Below are 11,218 nucleotides of genomic sequence, written 5' to 3'. Positions count from 1 at the left end.
AGAGAGAAGCAGGCTTCCCGCTGAGCAGGCAGCCTGTTGCGGCGCTCGATCCCAGGACCCTGGAACCATGAACCGAGCGAAAGGCAGATGCTTAACGACTGAACCACCCAGGTCCCCCTTTTGTTGTCCCATTTCTTTTCTTTACTTTTTTTTTTTTTAAAGATTTTATTTATTTATTTGGCAGACAGATCTCAAGTACGTGAAGAGGCAGGCAGAGAGAGAGAGAGAGAGAGAGAGGAGGAAGCAGGCTCCCCGCCGAGCAGAGAGCCCGATGCGGGGCTCGATCCCAGGACCCTGGGACCATGACCTGAGCCGAAGGCAGAGGCTTTAACCCACTGAGCCACCCAGCTGCCCCTGCTGTCCCATTTCTTAAAAAAAAAAAAAAAAAATCTTCCCATAAGGGGATCCCTGCTGTTCAAAAGCATGTTGTTCACGGGTCAGCCGTATGAACCTGTGTAACTGAGGTACGGGTGCAAATGTGGGAAAGGCCGTGACTGAGCGTGGAGTGTCATGGGGGGTACGGGGGCGGGCAGTGGGTCAGAGCAGGGCTGCTTTATGTGTCTGAAATATCCCAAAGGACTAATAGAAAATAAGGGTCCTAATGAACGGAACATTGCCTCTACTAATGTAAATAATACTTTTAAATAAAACAACAACAACAAAACAAAAACAGAACACAACAACTGTCATGTGCCCCTTCCATTGGCTCTAAGATCTAAGCAGGACATGCCTGAGCTGTATTTCTACACTTTGGACATTTCTGAGTTCATGAGGTGAGCTCAGTATCTCTGTCCTGTTTCAGTCCTGGGCAAGATTCAGAGACAAGACAGGGAAACAGGATAAGCCAATCTGGAGACTGGTGCCCTCACCAGATACTGGCACACGCCCCTCCCCTCTCTCCTCTGCACACTCATTTTCCCTTTGCTTTCCTCTGCAGCTCCCGACCTCCCCCCATGGCTCCTTGGGCTCCATAGTCTTTCCTGAAGACTAGGAAACCAACACGGTTTTCATCAGATTCAGCCCCCGTCAACATTGTTGAATGGCACCCAATTCTTCGTAATTTTATTGCAGTCCTTGTCAGTGTAATGAATGAGCCTTCTCACCGTGTGCTTTGTTTTAAGCTGCTGTGGATCCCAACTCTTGTCTCCATGGTTGGGAAAAGAGAGGGGGGAAATACATTTGCTTTATGGGACTGTTCACAGTTCTTCTTAAAACGTCCAGCTGGAGAAAGATTTTTTTAATGGACAGAGAGACTTTCTCCTACCCTGTGTGGAATCTGCACCATTCCTGGAATTAATCCTGATATGGGAAGTTTTCTTCTTTAGGGATTTCTTCCCCCTGGGGGAAAAAAAAAAGGCAGAATGGCAGACGGGACATCAGATAGGGAGTGCTTTTGCTTCCTTGACAGCCTAAAATGTCCTGACTGCTCTGGATGCGTCCCACTCTGTTGATGTCCTGCCCATGGCTGAACACATGTTGACGCTGACAGCAGGATGACCACGTTATGTGGGTGCAGGAGGGACCCTGCATTGTTAACCCACTCCCCAGGAGGGTTCAATCCAGCACAAGAATTTTTATTTTACCTTCAGAGTAAGGCACTATTTTAAGCATAGGATTCTAGGTGTGCCTCTCTTGAGATTTTTAAAAAAAATTTTATTTATTTTTAAAATTTCTTTTCCGTGTTCCAGAATTCATTGTTTATGCACCACACCCAGTGCTCCATGCCATACGTGCCCTCCTTAATACCCACCACCAGACTCACCCAACCCCCCAACCTCAAAACCCTCAGATTGTTTCTCAGAGTCCACAGTCTCTCAGGGTTCCTCTCCCCCACCAATCTATTGAGATTTAAAAGGCATGGTGTGGGTTTGGTGAATTTTCTTTGTCTGCAAAGACAGAGAATGGAGGAATCCAGATGGGGGGCGGGGGTTGATTCTGGATGGGGCTGAACAGAGCTCTCCAGGCTCTTGGTTCCCACCAGGGAGCTGGAGTAGTGTTCCAAGTTCTGGACACTTCTTCAGGCCGGTGCATATTTTGTTTGCATATGAAAGCTGAGAGGAAAGCTATCAGGAAGAAGAAAAACCCTGCTGAGTACGAGTTATCAGCTTGCTTGATGAAGTGAGCCTGCTGGGGAATTAGTTTAACTCTGTGAGGTCTGGCCTTTCACATGCAGGACTCTGGCTTTATAATTCAATCAGCTACTTAAAAATCTAGAATAAAATGGAGAGCAGAACAGCCAGAAACACACACACACACACACACACACACACATACACACACAAAATTTAAAAACCCACTTCTACTCATAAATGCATCATAATGCTAGTGAACTGAGTGGATTTTTCCATTTGCCCTTTAAATAAACATGGACATTTTGTGTTCATAGTTAGGCTGTACTGTGCTCAGGGCAGAAGAATTTAGCCAGGGGAATTGAGGGCAAGATGGTTGCTTTTGCAGCCTGAGCCTTTTCCTTGAACAATGATCTAAAAATCAACTTTAAAGTAGGAGCAGAACTGTGACTAGAGGGAGGTCACATGGTTTGCCGTTTGTGACTGACATTCAGCTACCGTGGATCCTTCTGGCCGTGCTGGTTTCTGATCAATTGAACGTGCCGTCTAATTTGCCAGTTACGATTTCATGCAGCTTGTTAAGCATTATTAACTATCGCTGTGATTCCATTGTTCCGTGGATATATCATAGTTTATTTGATTGGTTCCATATTGATTGATGCTGAATTATTTTCCTCCCAATGTGTTTGCCATGACAACTGTTCCTCCAGTAAATACCATACGTATGACATTTTGCACATGAGCGAGAGTAGTCATAGGGCAAATCGCTGAGCTTCCTGACCAAGTGGTATGTACGTTTTTCATTTGGAAACGCTGCTAAATTGTTCTCCGTGGAGATGGCCCAAAAGTCGTGAGGTGAGAGGAGCAGATGGCGGTTATGATTTGCGTCTGTGTGGAGCAGACCCTTTTGTTGTTGCTCGTCACATCTTGGTGGATCCTTCTCTGGGAGCAGCTGTGGCTGAGTTAGACAGTCGTGCATCTGCTTCTGTGGCGGCCACTGCTTCCCACCTGCAGGGCACCAAGACTCTTTCCACTTTCTGCCGCAGGGCATTCTTCCAGGCAGCTGGGAGTGGGGTTGGAGGCCGGCAACACCTCTCACAGTGGCCCTATCCAAGATGGGATGGGAGGCTGAGGATACATGCCCCAGTGCTCAGTTGCAGGGCGCTGTGTGGACTCCCCAGGGCTCCCTACAGAGCCCAACACTGTTGTCCTGCACAGAGACATTGGAAATGCACCTTTCTTGGTCTTCCCTCCTACCTGCCTTCCTCCTTCCATTCCCTCGTGTGTGTATTTAGGCTTCTCCTTCTGGATTCCTTACTCGGGCTCTATTTATAGAAAAATCCCAGGGATGCCTGGGTGGCTGGTCAGTTGAGCATCTGCCTTCAGCTCAGGTCATGATCTCAGGATCCTGGGATGGAGTCCTGCCCCGGGCTCCTTACTCAGTGGGGAGCCTGCTTCTCCCTCTGTGTGCCACTCCCCCCCACCCTGCTTGTGTGTGTGCTCTCACAAATAAGTAAGTAAAATCTTTAGAAGAAGAGAAAAATCCCAAATAAAACACTGTATCAGGGACTAATCACTTGGTGGAATGCAAATAAATGAGATATTACTGTGTTTAGCATTTCTTTTGGATGCATAACAAAGCAACTGGCAAATCCATTCTGTTTCCTTGTCCCGAAGACTCTGCTTCAAGGGTCCCTACAACCCAACACCTTGCCTGTCATTAGCTAACATTCACTACTCTGGGAAGAAAACGTTAATTTTAGGGATAATGAAAGAAACATTTTTCTCCCTTTCATAGGCTCCTGGCTTGATTGAGGGCAGCTTGGGGGAGTGGGGAGAAAGACACCATGTGTAATGAGTCAGAAGAAATATTTAATTCTTTAATTTAATGGAGCTTCTTGGTTAATCCCTCACTTCCTCCTCTTTCAGGCACTCATTATCGCCACACGATCTAAATCCTGGAGTTCATCCTTGTATGTCAACTTGGCAATAAATGACATGGACAGGACAAGTGGGCCTTGTCACAGCTGTGATGGAATTAGGGAAGAGTAAAGTTGTACATTTCCTGGAATATTGTACAATGGGAAGTCACCGGGCTGAAGGCTGTCCACTCTGAGACCAAAATAATAGAAATTCCTGGAATACATAGCGTTAAAATATCCCCAAAACCCTTGTGATTCCTTGACAAGGAAATGGATAGGTTAGTACTAAGTTCAAATCTAAATTAATGGCAAACAAACAAACAGATGGGGTGCCTGGGTGGCTCAGTTGGTTAAGCGCCCGACTCTTGAGATGTTTTGGCTCAGGTCATGATCCTAGGGACGCAAGATGGAGCCCCACACTCAGTGGCGAATCTGTTGGAGATTCTCTTCCTCTCCCTCTGCCCCTCCTCCCATTCTCTCTCTCTGTCAGAAAATGAATAAACAAATAAAAGGGCAGGAGAGGAAGGTAAGAGGTTTGGCATGCTCTTCCCGAACTTTCCTGGGATAAGAATTTGGGTTCAAAACTATGCATCCAGCGTTTTTCATAATATTAGCCTGTGTTTTCTTAAATTATTAGCACAAATTTATTTTGCCTTCAAAGCAGAAGAATGGAAAAGAATGGAGAGAGAAAAGTCCAGGAGAAGAAAGAGAAAGAGGAATAAGACCAGAAGTAAAGCAATTACAAACTGGGAGAACAGAAAATATATGTAAAGGCAGGTTCCATGTTTTCTTTCTTTCTTCTGCATTTTATTAGGTTCTCTTCCATAGGAGGAAGACAAATGCCAGAAGGTACTCGAGAAGTCCTCTGGAAAGTGGAAATATCCCGGTCACGATGACTTTAACCACCTTTATCCAGGAAAGCTGAGGTCAATTCTCCCAGAGGCCAGAGCAATTTCAGCACTGAGGGAGAGAGTCATGGAGATGATGACACGCTCTCAGACTGGGAAGCCTTCAGTGCATTCCTAACCCTGTGCTTGCTTTGGTAGTGGGGCTTTGGTCCAAGACCACAGGTAAACAGCCCCACTGTGACTTTGAGGTGTCCTTCCAGCTGGTACTGCCCACTGCTGGAGACCCTGCTTTGATAGGGGGCATGAGTTAAGCAGGAGTTTCTCATCACATCAAGGATGTGTCATCTTGTGAGCCGGTATGCAAGACTGTGAGTTGGTGTTTGCTTCCGCGATTTTTGAGGACACGTCTACGATCTAATGTCAGATATAATCATACTGGATGGCTTGTCTGTGATTTTGCATCATCTTCATGTCGACTTCCCTCTCGCGACACGTCTACGATCTAATGTCAGATATAATCATACTGGATGGCTTGTCTGTGATTTTGCATCATCTTCATGTCGACTTCCCTCTCGCGACATGTCTATGATCTAATGTCAGATATAATCATACTGGATGGCTTGTCTGTGATTTTGCATCATCTTCATGTCGACTTCCCTCTCGCAGTGTGGGTGCTGGAAGGAGACACATTTCAGTTTCCCAAAGAGACTTCGGGTTGGGCATGAAGGGCTGAGCCAACCAACTGGAGTCATTGCTCGTCTTTAAAGGCCATGTTGCCAATACAAAGAGAAGTCATAGGAGAAAGGACCCTGGAGAAAGCAAGGCCATACCATGTGCTCTGGTTATTTTTGTGTCCCTTACAGTTCCCTTTGAGGGATGTAGTAACTAAAGACAGTTGAGTTAGGGCAAGATTACTGGGGAAGGAGGAGAGTGTGACTGGGCTCTAAGGAGGATACCTAACACTTGCACAGTGCGCTCAAGGATTTTCACAAGTATTATTTTGTCTGTTCCTCTCAATAGTCCTCTAAAGTTACTAGGATTAGTCCCCTTTTACACATGAGGACTCAGGATCAGAAAGGTTAATTGGCTTCCTTGAATTCCCAGAGCACAAAGGTGACCTGGGTGCAGACTCTGGCTTCATGATGCCAACCAAATGAGAGGGCCCTCAGACCAGCATCACCCTCCTCACATGGCTACGGGTCTAAGTGGAGGCAGGAGACAAGGATTAGTAAGAAACTCTAGCCACATCCAGAGCCAGTCTGAACCTCCAGCGTGCTGCTCACAAATAAAGCTTACACCTACTCTACTGAATGCTTTCGTATAACTGAAATAACTTGAGTGAGAGGCATTATATTCTGCTCAGTAATGACAAGACTCTTCCATTCGCTTCTCTGCCCTATGCTCTCTCAAAGTCTGTGTTCTGACTGGTGCTGCGTCTCTTCTTCCTACCAAAGATTCAATTGATATGAAAAGGTAGGTTCATTTATAACAGGGACTCTGCCTATGGAGACAGGGAAGCGAACATCATCCCAGTTCTTGGGGAAAAGGGGTCACAGATCCATCCTCTATAAGAGTATGGGAAAGACTGACTCTGATAATGCATTTATTGTGCTCAACATAGAGTCAGAGACAGGACAGTAGGTATTATTAGTTATGACTCTTACTCATCCAATTTTAAACCAGCTGTGATTACAAGTGCGTCACTAGGTCTCGACCTCGGCAGCTCATTGCTGACACACCTGCACCAGCTTCCAGCTTCAACGAACACAATTCCTGAAAGGTCTGGTGCCAGGGTGTGAGAGTGTAAGGACTGCCCACGTCTTTCTCTTTCTCAGAATTTGTCTCTGCTTTTTTCCCCAGGACAACTGGCATCATTAAGATAAACTAATATAAAAATGTAAAATACTCTTGCCTCAAAAGTGCTGTGAGTGTCGAGTACTAATGCCAGGCCTATCTCAGCAACATCATCCCAACCTCAAAGCCAACTATGTGCTTGTTCAGGCCCAGCCCTCCCCTGAGAAACCATAGAGTTAAGCCTCGTGCCCCTGTCTCTGGGCCCAATCAGTCCTGGAAGAGAATCTCCCCACTGTGATCCCTGGGGGCAGACAGTGCTTAATTGATTCTAATGAACACAGAACCGTCAGCCCCTGCTCACCCCTGCGATGTGGCCCAGGGGGTGAACCTTCCGTCTCTTGGTTAATCGGTTTCCTCCCCAGGCTGAATTAAGCCTCAATTTTTATTTTTGATTGAATCTGTCTTTGCTGACAGATGTTTTCTGGGCAACCCGGAAAGTCCTCAGCATGTGATAACGTGATGAGGCCATAATGAATCCATAACTCTTCTGCTGGAATTTTTTTCTGGAGGCTTTAAGAGATCAGGGCTGCACTGTCACAAGGGCAGTTGCTGAGCTGGTGAACCACTGACTTGATAGCTCTACAGAAGTGTTGCTGCTCTGAGCATATCCTGCTTTTTCTCAGAGGCAAGATGGGGGCTGCGGGACAAGGTTAGGTCATCTTGGATTGAAATCTTAGCGTGGCCACTTACCAGCATAGCTCATCTTGCTGTGGAGATCATATTAACAACAGCAAGAATCGTAACTAATAGCTATGGTTCTTTTATATCCTCGGTACTCCAAATGTGGCCTCTGGACCAGCAGCATCAGCTTCTCCTGGGAGCTTGCTTGAAATACAGAATCTCAGGCCATACTTGGGAATCTGCCTTTAACTGAAATCTCTACATAAGTTGTGTACTCTTGAAAGTTTGTGAAGCACCTGTAATTAGCTTGTCTGTTTCTCATTATAGTACTGAATATTTCTGGAAGGTATTCCTGGCTCTTCTTCCTTCTCACCTCCACTGCAAAGACTTGGTGACGGTAGCTCCCGGTCCGGAAGCTAGGCCACATAGCCATCCTCTGATAGGCCGGCCTCTTGTTCCCTTTCTCTTGGCAGGTATCTTCGGGTTTCCTAGGACAGAGAGGGGATGAATTCAGGATTTTCACCCTTTTTTTTCCTTTTCTCAGGAGAGCTGCATAAATGATCTCATCTCTGGAGGACTAGACTAGAGGTTTCACAATTTATTTGCTTTGGAAAAAGAAGGGGTTCTGATTCATAAATACATTTTTTAAAAGGATGAGCATGTTTATTGTTAACAACCGGTTTCTATGGTTTTGGTTTCTCAGTAATAAGGATGATAAATCACAGAGGACAGGAGCATGGTAGACGTATTTAAAAAGGAGAGAAACATGGGATCAGCACTGAATAAACAAGAATATATTTAAGTACCATGATCCTATCATTTCAGGATCCAATTTTTCAACAGATGTAACTGAGATCTTATTACACGTTCCTCAGGGGACAGATCAGATAAAGAGTACGTGACACCCACACTGCCTTTTCAACCTTATCTCGGGCTTTAGACTGGGTATACCATGAGGAAATTGCTTGGGGACAAGATGGAAAGCTTCTGGGGCATCTAGCTCGGTGAAGGCCATGGAGAATCAGATTACCAAAGCAGCATCTTTCATCTGATTAATGTCCCTGAGAGTGACTTGAAGAAACTACTGAAAAATGGATTTGTGGCTACATTTTAGGGAGAGAATCCTGGAGAAGAGAGAAGGAGGTGCACATACCTCAGAGAAACTACTGCCCACAATGGAAAGCATATTAGTGCTTTATAGGTGCATAGCAAACTACTTCAAAACTAAGTGATTTGAACAGCAGTGTTCATTTATTATCTCACACAACTTCTGTGTGTCAGGAATTCAGGAGCCATCGATTAGGCTGGGTGGATCTAGCTTAGGGTGTCTTAGGAGGTCATGGTCAAGATACTGGCAGGTGCTGCTGTCGTTTAAATGGCTTGAATGGGGCTAGAGGATCCATTTCCAGAAAGATTCAGTCACACAGCTGGAAAGTTGGTGCTGCCTCTTGGCAGGATGTGGACTGCTCCAAATGGCTTTCAACATGGTGGCTGGCTTTCCTCAGAGCAGATGATCCATGAAATCGAGACACAAATAACAATGTCTTTTATGACCTAGCATCAGAAACCACACGTTGTGACTTCCTCCATATCCTATCGGTTCTACAAGTCAGTGCTTTTCAGTGTGGGAGGAGATGTTACAAGAGTGTAAATAATAGTCAACAGAGATCACTGGCAGGCATCTTTGAGGCTGGTTACCACAGAAGATAAAATGTAACTATTTAGGGACCCAAGGAGAGGTGTCCTGCCTGGATTCCTAACTTTTTCTCCTTAATTGTGTTCCTTTAGGTCATTTGTAATTTCTTAGTCGTCTCCGTTTCTTATTCTCTGAATAGATGATCTAGAATAGATGTTAGACTAGATGACCTCGAGCGTTGGGATGCTAGAGGCTCTTAAAATGATGGAAAGGTCAGAGCTTTGACAGTCTGAGGACATCTTCAAATTGCAGTCCTCTGTCACTTGCTGGAAGACCTAAGGCAAGTCACTTGCTGCTCTGAAGAAGGAATTTCTGCTCTCAAGTGGGGACAGGTCTGAGGGTTAAACCAGATCATGGGTATAGAGGTGTCTTGTAAATCAAAGGTACATGCATGTGTAAGGTGTTGTCTTATCTCCTCACAAGGAAGTTGAAGTAGAGGCACCCTGAAGGCAGTTTCATTACCTTGCAAAATAAAGTCACCTGTGCTCTGCAGTGCATTACGAGCCCTCCAGACATGTTCTTCTGACAGCCTAGGCTATGAGCTTTTGAGTTATGCCAGGTGGTGACTATAATAGAAACTAAAATCCTTATTATTTCATATGTGTATTTTATAATTTATAAACAGCTTTTACTGACATTATGTTATGTGGGTCTTGGTTTTTTTATGCCAACATAAAATAACTTTTTTATGAAAGCACTTTTTAAGCCAATAATCTTAAAAAATGTGAAGGTATACCATTCATGCTGGTTGTTATTTTTATGATTGATTATTATCCTCTCCCATGAAGTAGATTAAGTCTGCCAGTTAGGTCCTATCTTTATTTTTCTATCATATGAGAAATTTATGTCTTAGAAAAGTTAAGTCGCTTATCTAAGGTCACAGAGCTACTTAGAATGAGCCTGTGGAGAGATGTCTTATGTCTATGATTATATTTTATTTTTAAGAATCCTGTTCTAAACTACTAAGATTAAGAAGACCACAAAAGGAATCATAACTATTATTACTATTAAATTCTAGGAACACATGTTATATTTTTCATGCCAAGTGCTGGAGTCAAAAAGAGGAAGAGACTGGGTTTTGGTTCACTTGCTTGTGGACATGGTGCATAGGGGCAGGCTAGAGGTACAGATACGTCATTTCAAGGTAGTATGTGATACATCTCTTTGCGGAAGTTTAGAAAAAGTATGTGCTTTGGGGGAAAAATTGAACAAAAGAGTCTTCTGATCGAGGATATGAAAATAGGGGAGTGGTATTTTGGGTGGACTTTGAAGGTAATAAGGGAGTTGCTACATAGATAAAGGGGAAATGCATTGTGGCAGAGTGGGGAGAGTGGCAGCATGATGCTTGTTTCAGAAGGGAGGGAGAGGCGGGGGCTAGACTTGAATGGGCTTATAGGCATATCACAAGTATTTTGGACTTCGTTCCATAAATGGTGGAAAACCACTGGCACATTAAAATATTTATTTTCCTGATTATAAAAGTATATACACGGCTTTTGAACAGGGTAATGGCATGAAGAGGCCATTTTAAGCAATAATGTGTCATAGCTCAGGGGTCAAGAAGCATTTTTCACAAAGGGCTAGATTGTAAATATTTTAGGCTTTTCCGGCCATATGGTCTCTGTGGCAAATACTCGACTATGCAGTTGTAGTAGGAAAGCAGCCACAGACGATATGTAAATGATTACATATGGCTGTGTTCCAATAAAACTTTATTTATGGATGCTGAATTTGAATTTTATAAAATTTTCACTTAACTTCATCGAATTTTCACATGTCATGAAATATTATTCTTCTCTTGAATTTTTTCAATCATGTAAAAATGTGGAAGCCATGCTTGGTTCATGGGCCTTCCAAAAACAGGTGATGGGACACATTTCACCCACAGGCCATAGTCTGCCCATGCTATAGAAGCTTCTTGAAATTCCATCACCATCATTACCTGTGTGGTCTTGGAAAATGCATGCACACCGGTCATAGGAAACACAGACTTCTCAGAGCAGCCTTCTGCTTTGTAGTATTCTTCTCCAGGTCACATCTGGTGTTGAAACACCCTCATACATAGTAGAACTGAAACACGCAAGGGGAACATGCATGTTCATTCAGACCATCTTCCCCTCAGGTTCCCAAGCTTCTGTGGGCAGGTAGGGGGACTCCTTGAATTTCTGACTCAGACTTTATTCATGTGTCTCTGCACTGGCCATCCCA

Source organism: Mustela nivalis, assembly GCF_964662115.1.
Source record: "Mustela nivalis genome assembly, chromosome: 6".
Classification (NCBI taxonomy): domain Eukaryota; kingdom Metazoa; phylum Chordata; class Mammalia; order Carnivora; family Mustelidae; genus Mustela; species Mustela nivalis.
Note: the sequence above shows the minus strand (reverse complement) of the source record.